We start from the raw sequence: 24,069 nt of genomic DNA, 5'->3' as shown, positions 1-24,069 counted from the left end.
CTTCCGCCGGCGCCTCGCGATCCAGGTAAGATTGTAGCAAGAACGCAGCGGCAGTGGGGCTTGCTGTAGTCGTGGCTGAGTGGTTAAGGCAATGGACTAGAAATCCATTGGGGTCTCCCCGCACAGGTTCCAATCCTGCCGACTACGTTGTCCACTTTCAGTCGGTGTGTTTCGGCTCAAGCAAAGAAGCGTGCCTCTTTGCTGTTCCTGGTGGTTTTAAAACGCCCAATCGCTTGTACCCGCTGCCTTAGAAATAAGTTCTTCAGCGTCCGCAAATGGCATTTTGCAGCTGGAAGCAGATGTCGACGCGTTTTGCACAGAGCACCAAAAAAGCGTCTTTTTTGAAGGCCCAGGCACTGAGCATTGGTGGTTCAGTGGTAGAATTCTCGCCTGCCACGCGGGAGGCTCGGGTTCGATTCCCGGCCAATGCAGTGGCTTTTGCAGCGAGCGGCTCAATCACTTGCATCCCCTTGCAACTCGCAACTGAAAACCCACTGAAGCTAAGCAGGTGTGAGCCAGGTCAGTACCTGGATGAGCTACAGGGAAAAACAAAGCTTCCAGCTGGAAGCGGTGTTAATGGTGCCGGCGGGGGGGCGCTCACCCTGAGGTCTGTGCGGGTCCCAATGCCCCAGTATAGTGACGGAGATGCTGTGTTGTAAAAGGGCGCTGTCTTTTGGATGAGATGTAAAACCGAGGTCACAGCGCTCTGTGGTCATTCAAAATGACCACCAAAACCTTTGACAAAAGCTCTTGGTAATTGATGGTCTTCAATAATGCTTCTCCTTTAGGTACATTTTAAATCAGCTGAAAAATGCTGTGAAATGGGGGGGCACTTCAGGCCAGTGTAGGATTTGGGTTACAAGAACCATGAAACTGCACGAGAAAACCCGTACACTGATTACACGGCTTTCTATTCAAAGGAGGACAAAAGAAATTCCCTGAGTTTGATTTTTTGCAGCACAGAGAGGAGCACTGTCGTGAGGCTGGTTAGCTCAGTTGGTTAGAGCGTGGTGCTAATAACGCCAAGGTCGCGGGTTTGAGCCCTGTACGGGCCAGGTCTAGGTCCAGGTCCCTGTTTGTGAAACGGGCAAATGACTGTCTCAGGGGCCCATTCCTCATTCTCAAGACACATGTATGCAGTATGTACACTGTGCATTGAGCAATAGGGACTGAATACACCACAGGTAAGGTTAGAAGTCATTCTGAGGTGCCACATGTGAGGGATACAGCTAGGCATCCGAAATGTAGGGTTTGAGACCCTTCAGGAGTACTGCATCCTTTGAGACAGACCCGTGCATGTTAAACAAATGATCATTTCTTTCGGCATTAGGGACTAAATATACTAAACATATGATGCTAAAATGTTATTTTCACATATATTAATGTAATAAATGATTGCTTATGCTTTAGAAACAAATCTAATTAAAATAAAAGCTTAAGTTTTGTATTTATCTTGTACCATAGAACATGATTTTCTTTGTATTTCAAGCCCACAAAGTGTCCAAATGACGCACTACATGATATAAGGAAGATTATCACATGCATATCGGTATTATCTTTCTTATGAAAATGCATTCCTTTCATTACCTTTTACTTTTTAAAATGAACTCAAATTGAGTATAATGTAATAATTTAAGTAGAATAGATTCTAATAATATAATGATCCAGTGTTTTGCACTACTTCACTGCTTCACTGCTCTATGCCATCTGGAAATAAATCCTCAGACTGCTTACTGCCCTGGGCATGTACCAATAAATTAAAGGAGCACATCTGTTTATCACTGCGTTGAAGCAGGAGACACAATCACTGCAAACACATCCTAAATACAGTGTTCCATCACCTTTGACCTCATCCAGAACGTATCATTTCTTGAAAGGGATTGCTGTCCGAATGCACATCTGAATCCCAAACAGAATCTCTAGTAAAATACGATCATTTGTGAAACAGGCAAATGACTGTCTCAGGGGCCTATTCCTCATTGTCAGACACATGTATGGAATGCTTTCACCGTGCATTGAGCAATAGGGATTAAAAACACCGCAGGTAAGGTTAGATGTCATGTTCTATGATCATTTCTTTCAGCATTAGGGACTAAATATACTAAACGTATGATGCTAAAATGTTATTTTTACATATATTAATGTAATAAATGATTGCTTATGCTTTATAAACAAATCTAATTAAAATAAAAGCTTAAGTTTTGTATTTATCTTGTACCATAGAACATGATTTGCTTTGTATTTCAAGCCCACAAAGTGTCCAAATGTTCTATGATCATTTCTTTCAGCATTAGGGACTAAATATACCAAACGTATGATGCTAAAATCCTGAAAAAAGGATGTGCTCCATCTCGTCAGTAGATTGGATTCCAAAACTGATTTGGGTCAATATACATTACCTTTGAAATTAAAGTACAGTCTACTGTAGGGAACCATCAACTTAGAAAGCATTGGCCTTCCCTGGGGGTCAGGTAGGTGCAAAAGATAAACCTTTATCCTATCTTTATCTTAAGATAAGTGGCCAAGCAGTATTTTTCCAAGTTTCACCAAGCACATCATGTTGCCATAGTAGACAAAGTTCTATAAAATGTTAAATAACTTTTAAAAAAAGCATCTTGGTCTTACAGTACTGTACAAGGTGAATTAAACTGTCCCTGGTAATAAAAAGTAATTAGAAGCATCTCAGAAACTTTATCTCTAGAAACATTAGCTGTTTTATATCATGTAATTTAGTGTGATGTTGTCAGAATTCAAGGACATTAGCACACACAGAAATTGGTTCAGTTAAATCTAAAAAACACAGCTAAACATGGGTTTAAATGTAACAGAAGTCTTACCTCTTGTCAAAAGATTTAATTCAAGAAGCGATGTAATAAATGATTGCTTATGCTTTATAAAGAAGCTTAAGTTTTGTATTTATCTTGTACCATAGAACATGATTTTCTTTGTATTTGAAGCCCACAAAGTGTCCAAATGATGCACTACATGATATAAGGAAGATTATCACATGCATATCGGTATTATCTTTCTTATGAAAATGCATTCCTTTCATTACCTTTTACTTTTTAAAATGAACTCAAATTGTGTATAATGTAATAATTTAAGTAGAATAGATTTAGGTAGGAAATATATTATATAATATATTTTGACAGACAAAAGTCATGATGTTTATGGCTGACATCATTTCACATGGGTGAATTTTAAGCTAAGAAATAAAAACATTTACAATGAAGATACCATTGCTTAATTTTAAATGCCTTTAAAAAATAAATACCTCCTGAGAATAATTTGCCACTCCCAGATCCTTGGTAAGGTACTGTTTGAATCCAATCAGGAGAGGAGCATCCAGGGAGTGCTTTCTATAGAGTCCAGCTTGGGCCACTCTCTTCCGGCCTGCTGATACTTTTTAACTACTCAGGGCCTGTAAGGATATAAAACTCCGGTTTAAACATTTTATACCTATAAGACAAATTAGAATTTTAGTAAAAAATAGATACATCTGAAAAATAAAAAAGTCTTACTGCTGATAGAGTTCTTCAGAGCTCACATCTTCCCCTTCCTTATCCGCTTCTGTTTCAGTTTCTAGAGCAGCCTCTGGCATCTCTTCCTCCTGGACAGCGGCCTCTTGCTCAGGGCCGCTGGAATGCAGGTAGATTTCTTTTCAACATGCTTTTACATAATATGTTGTAACAATGATTTCAAAAAGAAACTACAGAAGCCTTACAGATTAAAAATATCTCACCTTGCCAATGTGTCTTCAGGCTTCCCATGTACAAAAAGGCCCAAGGACTCTAGCAGTCTTACAACCACTATCCTGTTTGCCTCACCAGACACGATCTCTATTCTGTGGTAATCCACGATGACCCCGTTCTTCAGGTGATTCATCATGTCCTCCCTCGCCTGTTGAGAGGCCATCCTGATGTTTTCTGCCGTGGCGTGCTTCATACACGCCCTCTTCAAGTGAGCAGGAAGCTGATCAAGAGTATTCAGGCACATCTTGCACACCAGGGGAATCCTCGCGGGTTTCCTTTGAAAATAAATAATACCATCTGTGTATAGAAACAAGCTAAGACTGATTTCTTAAATTATCCTTAATTTTCTCTCTCATAGTTTGAGCATAATGATTTTATTGCATTTATATAAGAATTGCTCATTGCTCCTAAATAAATAATGGTTTCATAAAAAAGTGAACACTTGGTCTCAGTCACAGACTTTCCAATAGAAGCCATTGTGGAGTTCAGCAACTGCAGGTCCTAGAAGTGGGGAAGGAATTTTAAAAGAGAAATTGAATTACAATACAGAAGGAATGGCTGAGGGATCACTGAAATATATATATACAAATTCCAAAGACTGAGTCCATATAGAAACAACTACCTTTCATTTTCAGTATAAGAAAAAAAAAACATTATCTTCCAAAGTATCATAAAATTGTCCCTTCTTCCAGACTCTACTTCTCTCTTGTAGTAGTATAGCAGACCTTTCCAGGTGAGCAGATCACAGAGTCCGAAATGAGCTTCCTCCATCAAGCAAAGTACCTGAACATGACTCTGTCTTCATAAAAGCGCCCCTGTAATAAAGAAATTAAATCCGAAATCAAGAGGGCAGTTGCCTACTGAAATACAAGAAGTCATCAATTTTAACCTAGCAACACATTAAAGGCTGCATCTATACAAGTACGATTCTAGAAATGCTCACCAGATTACGTTTTAAGAAGGAACTGCGCCTCAGGTTCCGCCGAGATCTTAACTCGGATGGCAGGATTCAGAGTCCGGAGTGCGGACTGATGGCGCACGGAGGGTCCATATACTGTGGATCCCTCAGTGATCTTCCGCGTATTCAAACCGCCAGCGTGTGACTCCCCTGTCCCCGTGACCTCATTGCTCTGCTCTCTCCTCTGTGCAGCTGAGCCCGACTCACGGTAAAATGGAAAAAAATATGCCCTCGACGTGAGATTTATTCTGGAGCGAGCCAGTGTTGCGCATAGCTGCCTTCAAAGCAGTTAACCCAGGTTCGATTCCCGGCCAACGCAGTTACGAATGTTTTCAAATGCTGTCATGAGCCTTGGATTGTGACTAGCAAAGCGAAGCCTTTTGAAAGAGCTAAAGCACTGCAAAACGGAATTGAAGGAGAATCTTACAGGGGATTCTGAGCAGAGTCTGCATACATGCAGTCAGATAAAGGTGCTGAAAGCTTGAGCTACTCTCAATGTCATGCTGCCCTTCCCCGGAGTAAATCTGTTACATTGTAAGAATGCTTCTGGCAGGTTCAAAAAGAGACCCTTGTTAATTGGAGAAATCAATGATTTCGAATGAATTCTGTATGCGTTAAAAGACAGCTATACACAGAAAACATGCAGGACACTGCTCATGATGTTTCCCGAGCAGAAACACAGTGCGTTTTTCCAAGCCATTTGACAAAGCCCACCCACTGAAAACTGCAGCAGATCGTGTAAAGACGTTCAACTTTGTAACTACTGCACGCACAGGAAGCAGAATAAATTCCTCTTTTCAAACTGTCAAAGGTTTGCTTTGCGAACGCTGCAGGACATCGCACAATCTCTTTTGAATGGGGACAAACGATTTCTTATGGGGCGCAGTAAGTACAGACGTTTAAAATGCTCCACTCATGCCGACGATGCAGCATGAAGAAGCGCAACCTAACGTTTGACAGACAAAAGCCAGGCGCCGCTACGAGCAATATGAAATCATACTGACAAGCACACGGCGTTTCGCGCTGACACAAAAGTAATCTCGACAGACGCTGTTCTCTGCATAAAGCTGAAAGAGCGTTTCTGTTGACACGTAACAAGTTCGTTTCTTTCTACCATGATATCACCGTGACCAAATCTGTCTTTAAACACCTTGCTCAGTCTCTGACGAGACTGTCAAAAATTGCTTTCGCCGATTGTATTGCAAACCGGCGGAAGCGGGGTATTGGGAAAAGTTTTCAACTAGCAATAATCACGCCTCGGCTAACCCTCACAGGCTACGATACTGCCACTGCGCAAAGCTGACGGTTGCCAGGCAACCGCGGGGATCCTATGGAAATCGTTATCGATCGTGTCATGGCATGTCGTTGCTATAACGCTTCATATTTGTCGTCTTCTTCTTCTTCTAGCTTGAGGTTTTGAAGAATTTCATGACAGACAAGGGCTCCGTTGGGAACAAAGGGCGTTGTGAGAAAACCGTTGCTTATTTTCAGCAGCAGAAATACAACCCTTTAAATACAAGATGACAGAACAATGACGAAGGGCATGCCGGGAGGAACTCATGCACTACAGAGGAAAGGGGGCGGGCACGTACAGTTCACATTCAAGCCACAAGTACTCCTCTTGGATGTTGCACAAACAAATCCTAACGTCTTGAAAGCATTGCAGCATGTTTGTGTCCCACTTCCCGTGGCTGCGGGACGACTGACACGAACGGACAAACACAATCTGTGGCGTTTAGCGTGACATAGTCTTGCAGGCATCGTGCTGTCTCACTGCAATATTATACCGCTGGAGGAAACAGTCCATCTGGCCATGAAACTCATTTGAACGTCTAGCTACAGCAACTAACAATATCATGATTTATTCAGGATGTGTGGAATCAGCACGTCCCGGAGACAGCTTCCGAAATCGTGAGCATTCTCTGGTGGTAGGGGCGTTCAAGATGGCGCTCAGGTGGGAGGTAAAGTTTAGTGGTTGGGGAGTTTTTTTGAGTTTTTCATGACCTGAATGTTAATTTTTGCTTTTTTTGACTACAGAAAAATAAGGACTTAACACTAGTTGTTTAAACTTCAGTTATAATTGAAAGAAAAAAAAAACGATTTTTTTTTAGGTTTAAAAAGTCCGATATGAGTAACACTGGGAAAAGAAAAGAGAGTGCTGGGTCTTCGAAGGAGAACTCTAAGATACCTCAATCGTATATGTATAGCACTACAAAAAAATCGATGGCAACTAAAGGGAAAAGTGAAGCAGCTGCAGGGGCAGCAAGAGGGCGGAGGCGCCGCGCGCCCGGCCGAAGTGTTGGACCGGTGCGCTTTACGTGCTGAAATAAACACGCGACAGCCCCGAAATGTTTCCAGAGTGCTGTGCACTGAAGACTTGCCTGGTGCTCCTCCGTGCAGATTCTTTGTCCTCCTCCAGTGCGGGACGAGCCAACACAAGGGAGCGCATTCGCCAACATCCAGGCACGCAATGCGATTTGGAAAGCAGCTCCTTTCCAAAGAGTTGCACACGAACGATCCTTCAGTCCCGCTCGGGGGGCACGGAGCCCCCGCCACACACAGCTTCAAGTAGCGAGTCAGGCGCCAGGGCTTTCGCTTACGGCCACACCACTCTGAACATGCCCGATCTCGTCTGATCTTGGAAGCTAAGCAGGGTCGGGCCTGGTTAGTACTTGGATGGGAGACTGCCTGGGAATACCAGGTGCTATAAGCTCTTGCTCTCCCGGCCAGCAGGGGTCGCCGTTGGTGCCGTAGGCTTTGGGAGGAAAACCTGCAGGATGGAAAGGTGATCTATAGCCTCATCTCTAGAGATGTTTTGTTGCTGTGGCATGTGTGTGACCCATATTCAAAAAAAAAAAACCCGTCTGTAAAACGAATATCGAAGCTGCCTCTAAATCTGCAAATGAAGATGAGTCGATAAACCACTCGTTTTTCGTATAACTAGACATATATTCATTTGTTACCGATTTCATTCATTGAGCACGGATACAATAGAGGTACAGCCATTCACTGTTTGACATGTCTGCACTGGTACAGAACCGAGCAATCAGAAAACGGGTGAAACTGTCTTTAGACTCAGCATACAGTACCGAGGCCCCCCATGACCAAATAAAGGCTAACCTCGATAATCAGCCTAAAGAACGCAGACTACAGCAAAACGACTGACTTTGAAAAGGGAATGAACGTCCGGAAGGAGTAGTGGAACTAGCTTGAGATGCTTCTCCGGACCCCTAACTAAAAGCCAGCGAGAACCAGCAGCGGCGTCCACTCCTGTCGAACCGGGATCCTTCCGCAGCCACGCAGCTCGTGGTGTCCTAACCCTCCCGTATCTGATTTTGGACCAAGCACATCAGGGGAGAGCGCGAACGCAGTCCCCCACTTCTAGAAATTATGCAGTCGAGATTCCCACATTTGGGGAATTCGCAGGGGTCAACACAGCCGGAGTGCAATGGCCGAGCCTCGCCCTGGGTGAACCTCCTTCTTGATCAAGGTATCTCCCCTGCCAGGTAAGTATGAGTTAAACATGCCCCTGCAAGCGGCCCGCACCCACAGCACAAATCGCGCAGCCTAGGCCACCTCCTCGCCCCGCACGCCACCGCCTCCTGCTGGGCCCACTCTTTCACACACTCACACGCCACACTAACACTCAAAAGTGTGGGCAAAACGAGAAAACGAGCGCGCCGTTTCCTACACATCTGCAGTCGCCGTTGCGCATTCGCAGCATGTCCCGGGATGCAATTCGGCCTCATTTGCATAACTCCAGACCGGCAGATCGCCACGCAAGCTCGCGACGTGCGCCTGCCACACACCGAACAAACCTTTTCAGCAATTTCCAAAAAACGGGCCTGCTCGCCTGCCCACAAGGCTCCGTCTCTTACCTGCTCTCCAGAGCCTGCTGCCTTCTGTGCTTTTCTCTCGGCACCGCTGCAGTGCACACAACTCCTGCAGCGGGAGGGGGGGAGAAAGTTCCCGCGCTCCGCCGCAGGGAAGGCTCGCTCCGTGCGCACACGTCCTTTCGATGCCAGTCCAACAAGTGCTCCGCATTAGCTGCGTCGGGGCTCCGGCGTGTCGCACCTCACCTCACCTCGCACTGCCCCCTCCTTGAATGTCTGCCGCTGGGCATGCCCCGCTCTCCTCCGCCTTATCTTATCGCGTGTGAGCACCGACAATGGCCACAATGCCGGGGAATGGCACCTGTAAAGTGTTAATTGGGGCACAGGAACAGCCCGTCTCGTCTCGGGGGGGCCGGCTTCAGAGACAATACAGCAAACACAGCGGGGCGGGGGAAGAAGACGACACCACACATGCGGGTACATTCAGCTCCGGCGGGAACGAGACATTTGTGGGTCTTTTCAAGTGCCGAGAGCCGAGCAATCCTTCACTTGTATCGTTTCTCCCCGGTGACTAGATCTGGCCCTGCGACTCTCGACTGGGCTCACCCCCGGGGCAGCCCAGCAGGTGTGAGCATGGCCGGCACCCGGATAGGAGATTCCACCCCGGAAAAGCTCCGGTTGCTGCTGCTCCTGCAAGAGGTGTGACTGGGACCAGTAGGGAGCGCTCACCCTGCGGGCTGTGTGGCTCTCTTACGCCCCAGCCTCCTGATGGCGACACTCTGCTGCACAAACAGAGGTCAAACCGAGGTCCCGACCCTCCTTGGCCATTAGGAAACCCCAGGGCGTCTCTCAAAAAGAGACGCCGGGGGTGTCCCTCTGGTGTTAGTGCTCCCCTTTACCCATCAGTCGGGATCTCCTCCTAATCCCCGTCTCACCTGTAACAATCAATGACGAGGCCCCCCTGTCCGTGAGATTTAGTACTCGCGCAAGAGACCGGGGGCAGAGCGCGAACGCGGTCCCCCGCCCCCCACAAAGTGCGCGCTCCGGGTCCTGCAACACAGCGGAAGGGCAGCGAGAAGGAGCCTCTTGCTCTGACGCCGCAAGGCCACAAGAGGGCGGAGGCGCCGCGCGCCCGGCCGACGTGTTGGACCGGTGCGCTTTACGTGCTGAAATAAACACGCGAAAGCCCCGAAATGTTTCCAGAGTGCTGTGCACTGGAGGTTTTTGTCTGGTGAAGACTTGCCTGGTGCTCCTCCGTGCAGATTGTTTGTCCTCCTCCAGTGCGGGACGAGCCAACACAAGGGAGCGCATTCGCCAACATCCAGGCACGCAATGCGATTTGGAAAGCAGCTACTTTCCAAAGAGTTGCACACGAACGATCCTTCAGTCCCGCTCGGGGGGCACGGAACCCCCGCCACACACAGCTTCAAGTAGCGAGTCAGGCGCCGGGGCTTTCGCTTTCAGCCACACCACCCTGAACACGCCCGATCTTGTCTGATCTCGGAAGCTAAGCAGCGTCGGGCCTGGTTAGTACTTGGATGGGAGACTGCCTGGGAATACCAGGTGCTGTAAGCTTTTGCTCTCCCGGCCAGCAGGGGTCGCCGTTGGTGCCGTAGGCTTTGGGAGGAAAACCTGCAGGATGGAAAGGTGATCTATAGCCTCATCTCTAGAGATGTTTTGTTGCTGTGGCATGTGTGTGACCCATATTCAAAAAAAAAAACCCGTCTGTAAAACGAATATCGAAGCTGCCTCTAAATCTGCAAATGAAGATGAGTCGATAAACCACTCGTTTTTCGTATAACTAGACATATATTCATTTGTTACCGATTTCATTCATTGAGCACGGATACAGTAGAGGTACAGCCATTCACTGTTTGACATGTCTGCACTGGTACAGAACCGAGCAATCAGAAAACGGGTGAAACTGTCTTTAGACTCAGCATACAGTACCGAGGCCCCCCATGACCAAATAAAGGCTAACCTCGATAATCAGCCTAAAGAACGCAGACTACAGCAAAACGACTGACTTTGAAAAGGGAATGAACGTCCGGAAGGAGTAGTGGAACTAGCTTGAGATGCTTCTCCGGACCCCTAACTAAAAGCCAGCGAGAACCAGCAGCGGCGTCCACTCCTGTCGAACCGGGATCCTTCCGCAGCCACGCAGCTCGTGGTGTCCTAACCCTCCCGTATCTGATTTTGGACCAAGCACATCAGGGTAGAGCGCGAACGCAGTCCCCCACTACCAGAAATTATGCAGTCGAGATTCCCACATTTGGGGAATTCGCAGGGGTCAGCACAGCCGGAGTGCAATGGCCGAGCCTCGCCCTGGGTGAACCTCCTTATTGATCAAGGTATCTCCCCTGCCAGGTAAGTATGAGTTAAACAGGCCCCTGCAAGCGGCCCGCACCCACAGCACAAATCGCGCAGCCTAGGCCACCTCCTCGCCCCGCACGCCACCGCCTCCTGCTGGGCCCACTCTTTCACACACTCACACGCCACACTAACACTCAAAAGTGTGGGCAAAACGAGAAAACGAGCGCGCCGTTTCCTACACATCTGCAGTCGCCGTTGCGCATTCGCAGCATGTCCCGGGATGCAATTCGGCCTCATTTGCATAACTCCAGACCGGCAGATCGCCACGCAAGCTCGCGACGTGCGCCTGCCACACACCGAACAAACCTTTTCAGCAATTTCCAAAAAACGGGCCTGCTCGCCTGCCCACAAGGCTCCGTCTCTTACCTGCTCTCCAGAGCCTGCTGCCTTCTGTGCTTTTCTCTCGGCACCACTGCAGTGCACACAACTCCTGCAGCGGGAGGGGGGGAGAAAGTTCCCGCGCTCCGCCGCAGGGAAGGCTCGCTCCGTGCGCACACGTCCTTTCGATGCCAGTCCAACAAGTGCTCCGCATTAGCTGCGTCGGGGCTCCGGCGTGTCGCACCTCACCTCACCTCGCCCTACCCCCTCCTTGAATGTCTGCCGCTGGGCATGCCCCGCTCTCCTCCGCCTTATCTTATCGCGTGTGAGCACCGACAATGGCCACAATGCCGGGGAATGGCACCTGTAAAGTGTTAATTGGGGCCCGTCTCGTCTCGGGGGGGCCGGCTTCAGAGACAATACAGCAAACACAGCGGGGCGGGGGAAGAAGACGACACCACACATGCGGGTACATTCAGCTCCGGCGGGAACGAGACATTTGTCGGTCTTTTCAAGTGCCGAGAGCCGAGCAATCCTTCACTTGTATCGTTTCTCCCCGGTGACTAGATCTGGCCCTGCGACTCTCGACTGGGCTCACCCCCGGGGCAGCCCAGCAGGTGTGAGCCTGGCCGGCACCCGGATGGGAGATTCCACCCCGGAAAAGCTCCGGTTGCTGCTGCTCCTGCAAGAGGTGTGACTGGGACCAGTAGGGAGCGCTCACCCTGCGGGCTGTGTGGCTCTCTTACGCCCCAGCCTCCTGATGGCGACACTCTGCTGCACAAACAGGCGCCGTCCTTCGGGGGAGGCGTCAAACCGAGGTCCCGACCCTCCTTGGCCATTAGGAAACCCCAGGGCGTCTCTCAAAAAGAGACGCCGTGGGTGTCCCTCTGGTGTTAGTGCTCCCCTTTACCCATCAGTCGGGGTCTCCTCCTAATCCCCGTCTCACCTGTAACAATCAATGACGAGGCCCCCCTGTCCGTGAGATTTAGTACTCGCGCAAGAGACCGGGGGCAGAGCGCGAACGCGGTCCCCCGCCCCCCACAAAGTGCGCGCTCCGGGTTCCCTCTCGGGGCCCTGCAACACAGCGGAAGGGCAGCGAGAAGGAGCCTCTTGCTCTGACGCCGCAAGGCCACAAGAGGGCGGAGGCGCCGCGCGCCCGGCCGACGTGTTGGACCGGTGCGCTTTACGTGCTGAAATAAACACGCGAAAGCCCCGAAATGTTTCCAGAGTGCTGTGCACTGGAGGTTTTTGTCTGGTGAAGACTTGCCTGGTGCTCCTCCGTGCAGATTGTTTGTCCTCCTCCAGTGCGGGACGAGCCAACACAAGGGAGCGCATTCGCCAACATCCAGGCACGCAATGCGATTTGGAAAGCAGCTCCTTTCCAAAGAGTGGCACACGAACGATCCTTCAGTCCCGCTCGGGGAGCACGGAACCCCCGCCACACACAGCTTCAAGTAGCGAGTCAGGCGCCGGGGCTTTCGCTTACGGCCACACCACCCTGAACACGCCCGATCTCGTCTGATCTCGGAAGCTAAGCAGCGTCGGGCCTGGTTAGTACTTGGATGGGAGACTGCCTGGGAATACCAGGTGCTGTAAGCTTTTGCTCTCCCGGCCAGCAGGGGTCGCCGTTGGTGCCGTAGGCTTTGGGAGGAAAACCTGCAGGATGGAAAGGTGATCTATAGCCTCATCTCTAGAGATGTTTTGTTGCTGTGGCATGTGTGTGACCCATATTCCAAAAAAAAAACCTGTCTGTAAAACGAATATCGAAGCTGCCTCTAAATCTGCAAATGAAGATGAGTCGATAAACCACTCGTTTTTCGTATAACTAGACATATATTCATTTGTTACCGATTTCATTCATTGAGCACGGATACAATAGAGGTACAGCCATTCACTGTTTGACATGTCTGCACTGGTACAGAACCGAGCAATCAGAAAACGGGTGAAACTGTCTTTAGACTCAGCATACAGTACCGAGGCCCCCCATGACCAAATAAAGGCTAACCTCGATAATCAGCCTAAAGAACGCAGACTACAGCAAAACGACTGACTTTGAAAAGGGAATGAACGTCCGGAAGGAGTAGTGGAACTAGCTTGAGATGCTTCTCCGGACCCCTAACTAAAAGCCAGCGAGAACCAGCAGCGGCGTCCACTCCTGTCGAACCGGGATCCTTCCGCAGCCACGCAGCTCGTGGTGTCCTAACCTTCCTGTATCTGATTTTGGACCAAGCACATCAGGGGAGAGCGCGAACGCAGTCCCCCACTACCAGAAATTATGCAGTCGAGATTCCCACATTTGGGGAATTCGCAGGGGTCAGCACAGCCGGAGTGCAATGGCCGAGCCTCGCCCTGGGTGAACCTCCTTCTTGATCAAGGTATCTCCCCTGCCAGGTAAGTATGAGTTAAACAGGCCCCTGCAAGCGGCCCGCACCCACAGCACAAATCGCGCAGCCTAGGCCACCTCCTCGCCCCGCACGCCACCGCCTCCTGCTGGGCCCACTCTTTCACACACTCACACGCCACACTAACACTCAAAAGTGTGGGCAAAACGAGAAAACGAGCGCGCCGTTTCCTACACATCTGCAGTCGCCGTTGCGCATTCGCAGCATGTCCCGGGATGCAATTCGGCCTCATTTGCATAACTCCAGACCGGCAGATCGCCACGCAAGCTCGCGACGTGCGCCTGCCACACACCGAACAAACCTTTTCAGCAATTTCCAAAAAACGGGCCTGCTCGCCTGCCCACAAGGCTCCGTCTCTTACCTGTTCTCCAGAGCCTGCTGCCTTCTGTGCTTTTCTCTCGGCACCGCTGCAGTGCACACAACTCCTGCAGCGGGAGGGGGGGAGAAAGTTCCCGCGCTCCGCCGCAGGGAAGGCTCGCTCCGTGCGCACACGTCCTTTCGATGCCAGTCCAACAAGTGCTCCGCATTAGCTGCGTCGGGGCTCTGGCGTGTCGCACCTCACCTCACCTCGCACTGCCCCCTCCTTGAATGTCTGCCGCTGGGCATGCCCCGCTCTCCTCCGCCTTATCTTATCGCGTGTGAGCACCGACAATGGCCACAATGCCGGGGAATGGCACCTGTAAAGTGTTAATTGGGGCACAGGAACAGCCCGTCTCGTCTCGGGGGGGCCGGCTTCAGAGACAATACAGCAAACACAGCGGGGCGGGGGAAGAAGACGACACCACACATGCGGGTACATTCAGCTCCGGCGGGAACGAGACATTTGTCGGTCTTTTCAAGTGCCGAGAGCCGAGCAATCCTTCACTTGTATCGTTTCTCCCCGGTGACTAGATCTGGCCCTGCGACTCTCGACTGGGCTCACCCCCGGGGCAGCCCAGCAGGTGTGAGCCTGGCCGGCACCCGGATGGGAGATTCCACCCCGGAAAAGCTCCGGTTGCTGCTGCTCCTGCAAGAGGTGTGACTGGGACCAGTAGGGAGCGCTCACCCTGCGGGCTGTGTGGCTCTCTTACGCCCCAGCCTCCTGATGGCGACACTCTGCTGCACAAACAGGCGCCGTCCTTCGGGGGAGGCGTCAAACCGAGGTCCCGACCCTCCTTGGCCATTAGGAAACCCCAGGGCGTCTCTCAAAAAGAGACGCCGGGGGTGTCCCTCTGGTGTTAGTGCTCCCCTTTACCCATCAGTCGGGGTCTCCTCCTAATCCCCGTCTCACCTGTAACAATCAATGACGAGGCCCCCCTGTCCGTGAGATTTAGTACTCGCGCAAGAGACCGGGGCAGAGCGCGAACGCGGTCCCCCGCCCCCCACAAAGTGCGCGCTCCGGGTTCCCTCTCGGGGCCCTGCAACACAGCGGAAGGGCAGCGAGAAGGAGCCTCTTGCTCTGACGCCGCAAGGCCACAAGAGGGCGGAGGCGCCGCGCGCCCGGCCGACGTGTTGGACCGGTGCGCTTTACGTGCTGAAATAAACACGCGAAAGCCCCGAAATGTTTCCAGAGTGCTGTGCACTGGAGGTTTTTGTCTGGTGAAGACTTGCCTGGTGCTCCTCCGTGCAGATTGTTTGTCCTCCTCCAGTGCGGGACGAGCCAACACAAGGGAGCGCATTCGCCAACATCCAGGCATGCAATGCGATTTGGAAAGCAGCTCCTTTCCAAAGAGTTGCACACGAACGATCCTTCAGTCCCGCTCGGGGGGCACGGAACCCCCGCCACACACAGCTTCAAGTAGCGAGTCAGGCGCTGGGGCTTTCGCTTATGGCCACACCACCCTGAACACGCCCGATCTCGTCTGATCTCGGAAGCTAAGCAGTGTCGGGCCTGGTTAGTACTTGGATGGGAGACTGCCTGGGAATACCAGGTGCTGTAAGCTTTTGCTCTCCCGGCCAGCAGGGGTCGCCGTTGGTGCCGTAGGCTTTGGGAGGAAAACCTGCAGGATGGAAAGGTGATCTATAGCCTCATCTCTAGAGATGTTTTGTTGCTGTGGCATGCGTGTGACCCATATTCCAAAAAAAAAACCCGTCTGTAAAACGAATATCGAAGCTGCCTCTAAATCTGCAAATGAAGATGAGTCGATAAACCACTCGTTTTTCGTATAACTAGACATATATTCATTTGTTACCGATTTCATTCATTGAGCACGGATACAATAGAGGTACAGCCATTCACTGTTTGACATGTCTGCACTGGTACAGAACCGAGCAATCAGAAAATGGGTGAAACTGTCTTTAGACTCAGCATACAGTACCGAGGCCCCCCATGACCAAATAAAGGCTAACCTCGATAATCAGCCTAAAGAACGCAGACTACAGCAAAACGACTGACTTTGAAAAGGGAATGAACGTCCGGAAGGAGTAGTGGAACTAGCTTGAGATGCTTCTCCGGACCCCTAACTAAAAGCCAGCGAGAACCAGCAGCGGCGTCCACTCCTGTCGAACCGGGATCCTTCCGCAGCCACGCAGCTCGTGGTGTCCTAACCCTCCCGTATCTGATTTTGGACCAAGCACATCAGGGGAGAGCGCGAACGCAGTCCCCCACTTCTAGAAATTATGCAGTCGAGATTCCCACATTTGGGGAATTCGCAGGGGTCAACACAGCCGGAGTGCAATGGCCGAGCCTCGCCCTGGGTGAACCGATTTTTCGATTTTTAAGAACTTTATTTTCTTTTCACAAAAAAATACAGGAAATCACAAATCAGAAAGCTTTACATTAATATACATACTTAAAACAGTATATATGATCACATCTCATTACATTTTGACACGGTAACAGTTACATAGCAACAATTTTCTTTTTTTCTGGTGCAAATCACATTCTTTATTTAAACATGATAATGTTTTTCACAGTTTCTTGAGATATTGACCTATGCTCTCTATTTCCCACAGATTTTCTGCTTCCTCCCTCCCTTCTCTCCACAGATCTCTGAGGTAATAGTTCTCTCGGGTGATGAACAGGGCCAGGCTACCTGCTGCCTTGACTGGGACCTCGATGCCTTTGAACAGCCCCATGTTCCTCACTCTCCACAGGGCGTCTTTCCCACTGTTCACCACGGCCCAGATCCTGTCAAACACGTCAGGAGGAAGTTTGACAGGAGAGATGCCGTATATGATGAAAGCAGCGGTCAGGGTAAATTGGGGCGAGAGAGCCTGCAACCAATCTTCAAACTGTGCCCAGAAGGCCTTAGCAAAAAAGCAGGACCACAGGAGATGGGTCACAGTCTCCTCCTCGCCGCAGCCCACCCTAACGCAGCGAGGGCTGGGGGTGAGGCCCCTACGGTACAAGAAAGTTCGTACCGGTAAGCACTGGTGGACGACACTCCAGGCTAAATCTCTGTGAATGTTGCACAGAAATTTAGAGGATGTGTGTTTCCACACCTTCCTTGTTTGGGCTGATGTTAAAATGCCCACAGGGGTCTGCCTATTGTTCTGGGGTGCTACGAAATCTTCCAGTTTTTGGACGCTGACATCTCGGAGGGGAATATGGCCAATTGGGTGAGATCTTAGAAAACTTTTAACTGTCCCATAAATTGCAGGGCATGTGTCAGAGAGTGGGACGTCCAGCTTGGGTCTGACACCCCACACTCTGAACACCTCCCTACCTACCCAGAGCCTGGAAAAATAAGTCCAGGTACGCGCTGCAGGTGCTGTTGCAAAGCCTCTCAGCACAGAGGCCAGGAAAATGCACAGCAGCTTCGTAGCAATATCTGGGACAGACTTCCCCCCTGAGGGTAGCGGCCTGTACATTATTTCCCTTCTGAGTCTTTCCTGCTTCCCACCCCATAGAAATTGAAACATCAATTTCCTCAGCACCGCCGCAACACAGTGTGGGATTGGGAAGGTAGAAGCCAGAAAATTCAAGACAGGCAAGAGCTCGGCTTTGATGACCAGCACCTTCCCTGTCATGGTGAGGTCTCGGTCCTTCCATTGCATCAGTTTTTTGTTTAAGATTGGCAATTTGTTCTGCCAATTTACTGTTGAACCTCCTTCTTGATCAAGGTATCTCCCCTGCCAGGTAAGTATGAGTTAAACAGGCCCCTGCAAGCGGCCCGCACCCACAGCACAAATCGCGCAGCCTAGGCCACCTCCTCGCCCCGCACGCCACCGCCTCCTGCTGGGCCCACTCTTTCACACACTCACACGCCACACTAACACTCAAAAGTGTGGGCAAAACGAGAAAACGAGCGCGCCGTTTCCTACACATCTGCAGTCGCCGTTGCGCATTCGCAGCATGTCCCGGGATGCAATTCGGCCTCATTTGCATAACTCCAGACCGGCAGATCGCCACGCAAGCTCGCGACGTGCGCCTGCCACACACCGAACAAACCTTTTCAGCAATTTCCAAAAAACGGGCCTGCTCGCCTGCCCACAAGGCTCCGTCTCTTACCTGTTCTCCAGAGCCTGCTGCCTTCTGTGCTTTTCTCTCGGCACCGCTGCAGTGCACACAACTCCTGCAGCGGGAGGGGGGGAGAAAGTTCCCGCGCTCCGCCGCAGGGAAGGCTCGCTCCGTGCGCACACGTCCTTTCGATGCCAGTCCAACAAGTGCTCCGCATTAGCTGCGTCGGGGCTCTGGCGTGTCGCACCTCACCTCACCTCGCACTGCCCCCTCCTTGAATGTCTGCCGCTGGGCATGCCCCGCTCTCCTCCGCCTTATCTTATCGCGTGTGAGCACCGACAATGGCCACAATGCCGGGGAATGGCACCTGTAAAGTGTTAATTGGGGCACAGGAACAGCCCGTCTCGTCTCGGGGGGGCCGGCTTCAGAGACAATACAGCAAACACAGCGGGGCGGGGGAAGAAGACGACACCACACATGCGGGTACATTCAGCTCCGGCGGGAACGAGACATTTGTCGGTCTTTTCAAGTGCCGAGAGCCGAGCAATCCTTCACTTGTATCGTTTCTCCCCGGTGACTAGATCTGGCCCTGCGACTCTCGACTGGGCTCACCCCCGGGGCAGCCCAGCAGGTGTGAGCCTGGCCGGCACCCGGATGGGAGATTCCACCCCGGAAAAGCTCCGGTTGCTGCTGCTCCTGCAAGAGGTGTGACTGGGACCAGTAGGGAGCGCTCACCCTGCGGGCTGTGTGGCTCTCTTACGCCCCAGCCTCCTGATGGCGACACTCTGCTGCACAAACAGGCGCCGTCCTTCGGGGGAGGCGTCAAACCGAGGTCCCGACCCTCCTTGGCCATTAGGAAACCCCAGGGCGTCTCTCAAAAAGAGACGCCGGGGGTGTCCCTCTGGTGTTAGTGCTCCCCTTTACCCATCAGTCGGGGTCTCCTCCTAATCCCCGTCTCACCTGTAACAATCAATGACGAGGCCCCCCTGTCCGTGAGATTTAGTACTCGCGCAAGAGACCGGGGCAGAGCGCGAACGCGGTCCCCCGCCCCCCACAAAGTGCGCGCTCCGGGTTCCCTCTCGGGGCCCTGCAACACAGCGGAAGGGCAGCGAGAAGGAGCCTCTTGCTCTGACGCCGCAAGGCCACAAGAGGGCGGAGGCGCCGCGCGCCCGGCCGACGTGTTGGACCGGTGCGCTTTACGTGCTGAAATAAACACGCGAAAGCCCCGAAATGTTTCCAGAGTGCTGTGCACTGGAGGTTTTTGTCTGGTGAAGACTTGCCTGGTGCTCCTCCGTGCAGATTGTTTGTCCTCCTCCAGTGCGGGACGAGCCAACACAAGGGAGCGCATTCGCCAACATCCAGGCATGCAATGCGATTTGGAAAGCAGCTCCTTTCCAAAGAGTTGCACACGAACGATCCTTCAGTCCCGCTCGGGGGGCACGGAACCCCCGCCACACACAGCTTCAAGTAGCGAGTCAGGCGCTGGGGCTTTCGCTTATGGCCACACCACCCTGAACACGCCCGATCTTGTCTGATCTCGGAAGCTAAGCAGTGTCGGGCCTGGTTAGTACTTGGATGGGAGACTGCCTGGGAATACCAGGTGCTGTAAGCTTTTGCTCTCCCGGCCAGCAGGGGTCGCCGTTGGTGCCGTAGGCTTTGGGAGGAAAACCTGCAGGATGGAAAGGTGATCTATAGCCTCATCTCTAGAGATGTTTTGTTGCTGTGGCATGCGTGTGACCCATATTCCAAAAAAAAAACCCGTCTGTAAAACGAATATCGAAGCTGCCTCTAAATCTGCAAATGAAGATGAGTCGATAAACCACTCGTTTTTCGTATAACTAGACATATATTCATTTGTTACCGATTTCATTCATTGAGCACGGATACAATAGAGGTACAGCCATTCACTGTTTGACATGTCTGCACTGGTACAGAACCGAGCAATCAGAAAATGGGTGAAACTGTCTTTAGACTCAGCATACAGTACCGAGGCCCCCCATGACCAAATAAAGGCTAACCTCGATAATCAGCCTAAAGAACGCAGACTACAGCAAAACGACTGACTTTGAAAAGGGAATGAACGTCCGGAAGGAGTAGTGGAACTAGCTTGAGATGCTTCTCCGGACCCCTAACTAAAAGCCAGCGAGAACCAGCAGCGGCGTCCACTCCTGTCGAACCGGGATCCTTCCGCAGCCACGCAGCTCGTGGTGTCCTAACCCTCCCGTATCTGATTTTGGACCAAGCACATCAGGGGAGAGCGCGAACGCAGTCCCCCACTTCTAGAAATTATGCAGTCGAGATTCCCACATTTGGGGAATTCGCAGGGGTCAACACAGCCGGAGTGCAATGGCCGAGCCTCGCCCTGGGTGAACCGATTTTTCGATTTTTAAGAACTTTATTTTCTTTTCACAAAAAAATACAGGAAATCACAAATCAGAAAGCTTTACATTAATATACATACTTAAAACAGTATATATGATCACATCTCATTACATTTTGACACGGTAACAGTTACATAGCAACAATTTTCTTTTTTTCTGGTGCAAATCACATTCTTTATTTAAACATGATAATGTTTTTCACAGTTTCTTGAGATATTGACCTATGCTCTCTATTTCCCACAGATTTTCTGCTTCCTCCCTCCCTTCTCTCCACAGATCTCTGAGGTAATAGTTCTCTCGGGTGATGAACAGGGCCAGGCTACCTGCTGCCTTGACTGGGACCTCGATGCCTTTGAACAGCCCCATGTTCCTCACTCTCCACAGGGCGTCTTTCCCACTGTTCACCACGGCCCAGATCCTGTCAAACACGTCAGGAGGAAGTTTGACAGGAGAGATGCCGTATATGATGAAAGCAGCGGTCAGGGTAAATTGGGGCGAGAGAGCCTGCAACCAATCTTCAAACTGTGCCCAGAAGGCCTTAGCAAAAAAGCAGGACCACAGGAGATGGGTCACAGTCTCCTCCTCGCCGCAGCCCACCCTAACGCAGCGAGGGCTGGGGGTGAGGCCCCTACGGTACAAGAAAGTTCGTACCGGTAAGCACTGGTGGACGACACTCCAGGCTAAATCTCTGTGAATGTTGCACAGAAATTTAGAGGATGTGTGTTTCCACACCTTCCTTGTTTGGGCTGATGTTAAAATGCCCACAGGGGTCTGCCTATTGTTCTGGGGTGCTACGAAATCTTCCAGTTTTTGGACGCTGACATCTCGGAGGGGAATATGGCCAATTGGGTGAGATCTTAGAAAACTTTTAACTGTCCCATAAATTGCAGGGCATGTGTCAGAGAGTGGGACGTCCAGCTTGGGTCTGACACCCCACACTCTGAACACCTCCCTACCTACCCAGAGCCTGGAAAAATAAGTCCAGGTACGCGCTGCAGGTGCTGTTGCAAAGCCTCTCAGCACAGAGGCCAGGAAAATGCACAGCAGCTTCGTAGCAATATCTGGGACAGACTTCCCCCCTGAGGGTAGCGGCCTGTACATTATTTCCCTTCTGAGTCTTTCCTGCTTCCCACCCCATAGAAATTGAAACATCAATTTCCTCAGCACCGCCGCAACACAGTGTGGGATTGGGAAGGTAGAAGCCAGAAAATTCAAGACAGGCAAGAGCTCGGCTTTGATGACCAGCACCTTCCCTGTCATGGTGAGGTCTCGGTCCTTCCATTGCATCAGTTTTTTGTTTAAGATTGGCAATTTGTTCTGCCAATTTACTGTTCCCATCTCTTCTCCAAAATACACCCCCAGGACCTTAATTCTCTTCTCTTGCAGCCTGAGATCATGTCCTTCTTTTGGCTCCCTCCAGTTCTGATAAAAAATCTCACTCTTAGATGTGTTAATTTTTGCGGAGGAAGCCAAAGAGAACCGATCACAGCACTGCAGAGCTCTGCTAATTGAGGCATTGTCAGAGAGGAGCAGGGTGACGTCATCCATGTATAGAGATGTCTTTACCTCTCCTCCCCCACTTCCAGGCACTGGTATCCCATTAATGGCCTGATCCTGGCGCAAGGCACAGGCTAAGGGCTCCATAGCCAAAACGAATAACAAGGGGGATAATGGGCAGCCCTGCCTCACCCCTGAACAGACTTCAAAGGTGCGTGATCTATTGCCATTAACCATGACTCTGCTGTTGCTACCTGTGTACAGCAGGTTAATCCACTTTCTCATGATGGGGCCAAACTTCATGTGCTCAAGTACCGATGTTAAGTACTGCCGGTTTAGGCGGTCAAAGGCCTTTTCTAGGTCTACACCTAAAATGCACAGAGGGAGGGAGCGATCCTCAGAGTACAGACAGACATCCCTCAACAAGGCCAGGTTGTCGCTCATCAGGCGTCCTGCTATCCCACAAGTCTGTTCTTTCCCTACCAGTGAGGCCACTACATTTTGTAGGCGCAGGAAAAGGGCTTTGGACAGGATCTTAGTGTCCACGCCTAACAGGCTGAGGGGTCTCCAGTTCTTTATGTCATTTTTTGCTCCTTTCTTAAACAAGAGAGAGATAGTGCCTTCTCTTAAGGAGTCAGGCAGCAATTCTGTCTTGTAGCTTTCCTCGAATAGGAGCAGTAGCGGATCCTGAAGCAGATCCCAAAAGGTGCAATAAAATTCTTTAGGGAGCCCGTCAGCACCCGGAGTTTTCCCCTTCTGTAAGCTCTCCATAGCCTGTCTCAGCTCTTCTACTGTCAAATCCCTCTCAAGTACTTCCCTATCTTCTTCACTCAAAATGTTTTCTAGCTTTGAGGTAAAAAAATGAATATCTTCATCCTTTACCTCTGTAGAGCTGTACAGTCTTGAGTAGAAGGCCTCGGTGCAGGAGAGGATAGCACTCGGCTCTGTTCTCTCTCGTCCCTCCTCATCAACTACACTTTCCATGACAGTCTTGGAGCCTACCACTTTCCTGAAAAAGAAGCGAGTACACTTCTCATTTTCTTCCAAGAACTGCACTCTGCTTCTTAACAGCACTCCTCGACTACTTTCTTCGGCTATGCTCCGGATGTCCTTTTTTAAAAGGGTGATATCCTCGAGCACATCGAAGCCACTGTGCAGCATCGTATAGAGACGCTGCAGCTGCCTCTGTTTCCTGGCTAGCACTCCTCTCCGTCTGGCAGCAGCCTTCCTTCCCTCAGCCATGAAAAAGGCCTTTGTCCTCACCTTCACCTCCTCCCACCACTCTCCTACTGACCCGTACAGACACTGCAAGGACAGCCACTGTGATAGTTTCTCCTTGTAGCGGGATACTACCCCCTCGTTCTCTAGCAGCTTTGTGTTGAGTTTCCAGAGGCCTGGGCCAAAGACAGTCCCGCCCTGGAGTTCCACTCTACACCCTAAAGCCTGATGATCTGAGAAGAAGGTAGGCTGAAGAGTGACCCCAACAACTTTCACTCTCTCTGAGACAAAGCAATAGTCAATTCTGGAGCTGCTATTCCTCCCTGACCATGTATATCCTGCTGTTGTGGGATATATACATCTATATGTGTCTGAGAGTTTAAAGTCTTGAACTAAGTTTTGCAGGGCCAGTGAGCTGGAATCCAATTTTATCGGCGAGCTAGACTGCCTGTCTGTGTGCTCTAAGATACAATTAAAATCCCCTCCCACTATCACGTCTGTGCTACATAACAATAGAGGGGAGAGTGCCTTGAGTAGCTCCACCCTTCCTCCTACGTCAGTAGGGCAATACACATTGATTAGCCGCAGGTTAACGGTCCCCCATTCCACATCCACACACAGCAACCTGCCATCTATGACCCTCTGAATACTTTTCAATTTGAATGCCCATCCTTTGAAAAGAATGGCCACGCCAGAGGCTCTGTTGTTATTGTCCCCTGACCAAACAGAAGGCCCTTTATCCCACCTATCTTCAAAACTTTTATACCTCTCTTGATAGGCTAAAGCACACTCCTGCAACATCAACACATCTCCCTCTCTCTGCTGGAGGTAATCAAAGACAGACTGGCATTTAACTCTGTCATTGATACCTCTTGTGTTAGGAGAAATTATGTTAAGAGCCATATTACATAAGAAAGTGGAACCAGTCATTACAAAACACATTTCTCTTCGGTCTC

At 50.6% G+C, this 24,069-nt stretch overlaps 10 non-coding genes and 2 pseudogenes across 10 annotated transcripts; 6 read left to right on the top strand and 6 right to left on the bottom strand.

Moving 5' to 3' along the window:
- The first annotated feature begins 360 nt into the window (after window positions 1-360).
- Window positions 361-431, top strand: trnag-gcc (transfer RNA glycine (anticodon GCC)). The gene has a single exon. It is a non-coding gene; the product is annotated as a tRNA-Gly (tRNA).
- Window positions 432-5,869: 5,438 nt separating this feature from the next.
- LOC148635204 (U4 spliceosomal RNA) lies at window positions 5,870-6,011 on the bottom strand. Its single transcript, XR_015933422.1, has one exon. It is a non-coding gene; the product is annotated as a U4 spliceosomal RNA (small nuclear RNA).
- A 1,293-nt stretch (window positions 6,012-7,304) lies between these two features.
- LOC148635203 (5S ribosomal RNA) lies at window positions 7,305-7,423 on the top strand (annotated as a pseudogene).
- A 637-nt stretch (window positions 7,424-8,060) lies between these two features.
- On the bottom strand, window positions 8,061-8,224 carry LOC148635202 (U1 spliceosomal RNA). Its single transcript, XR_015933405.1, has one exon. It is a non-coding gene; the product is annotated as a U1 spliceosomal RNA (small nuclear RNA).
- A 1,775-nt stretch (window positions 8,225-9,999) lies between these two features.
- On the top strand, window positions 10,000-10,118 carry LOC148635201 (5S ribosomal RNA; annotated as a pseudogene).
- Window positions 10,119-10,754: 636 nt separating this feature from the next.
- LOC148635200 (U1 spliceosomal RNA) lies at window positions 10,755-10,918 on the bottom strand. The gene has a single exon (XR_015933449.1). It is a non-coding gene; the product is annotated as a U1 spliceosomal RNA (small nuclear RNA).
- A 1,796-nt stretch (window positions 10,919-12,714) lies between these two features.
- On the top strand, window positions 12,715-12,833 carry LOC148635199 (5S ribosomal RNA). The gene has a single exon (XR_015933487.1). It is a non-coding gene; the product is annotated as a 5S ribosomal RNA (ribosomal RNA).
- Window positions 12,834-13,469: 636 nt separating this feature from the next.
- LOC148635198 (U1 spliceosomal RNA) lies at window positions 13,470-13,633 on the bottom strand. Its single transcript, XR_015933469.1, has one exon. It is a non-coding gene; the product is annotated as a U1 spliceosomal RNA (small nuclear RNA).
- A 1,806-nt stretch (window positions 13,634-15,439) lies between these two features.
- LOC148635197 (5S ribosomal RNA) lies at window positions 15,440-15,558 on the top strand. The gene has a single exon (XR_015933280.1). It is a non-coding gene; the product is annotated as a 5S ribosomal RNA (ribosomal RNA).
- Window positions 15,559-16,194: 636 nt separating this feature from the next.
- Window positions 16,195-16,366, bottom strand: LOC148635196 (U1 spliceosomal RNA). Its single transcript, XR_015933479.1, has one exon. It is a non-coding gene; the product is annotated as a U1 spliceosomal RNA (small nuclear RNA).
- A 3,144-nt stretch (window positions 16,367-19,510) lies between these two features.
- LOC148635195 (5S ribosomal RNA) lies at window positions 19,511-19,629 on the top strand. The gene has a single exon (XR_015933293.1). It is a non-coding gene; the product is annotated as a 5S ribosomal RNA (ribosomal RNA).
- A 636-nt stretch (window positions 19,630-20,265) lies between these two features.
- On the bottom strand, window positions 20,266-20,437 carry LOC148635194 (U1 spliceosomal RNA). Its single transcript, XR_015933478.1, has one exon. It is a non-coding gene; the product is annotated as a U1 spliceosomal RNA (small nuclear RNA).
- Window positions 20,438-24,069: the final 3,632 nt, after the last annotated feature.

Source organism: Lepisosteus platostomus, unplaced genomic scaffold (genome assembly GCF_059453375.1).
Source record: "Lepisosteus platostomus isolate fLepPlt1 unplaced genomic scaffold, fLepPlt1.hap1 Scaffold_30_H1, whole genome shotgun sequence".
Taxonomy (NCBI): domain Eukaryota; kingdom Metazoa; phylum Chordata; class Actinopteri; order Semionotiformes; family Lepisosteidae; genus Lepisosteus; species Lepisosteus platostomus.
Note: the sequence above shows the minus strand (reverse complement) of the source record. Positions and strands in the feature narration are given on the sequence as shown.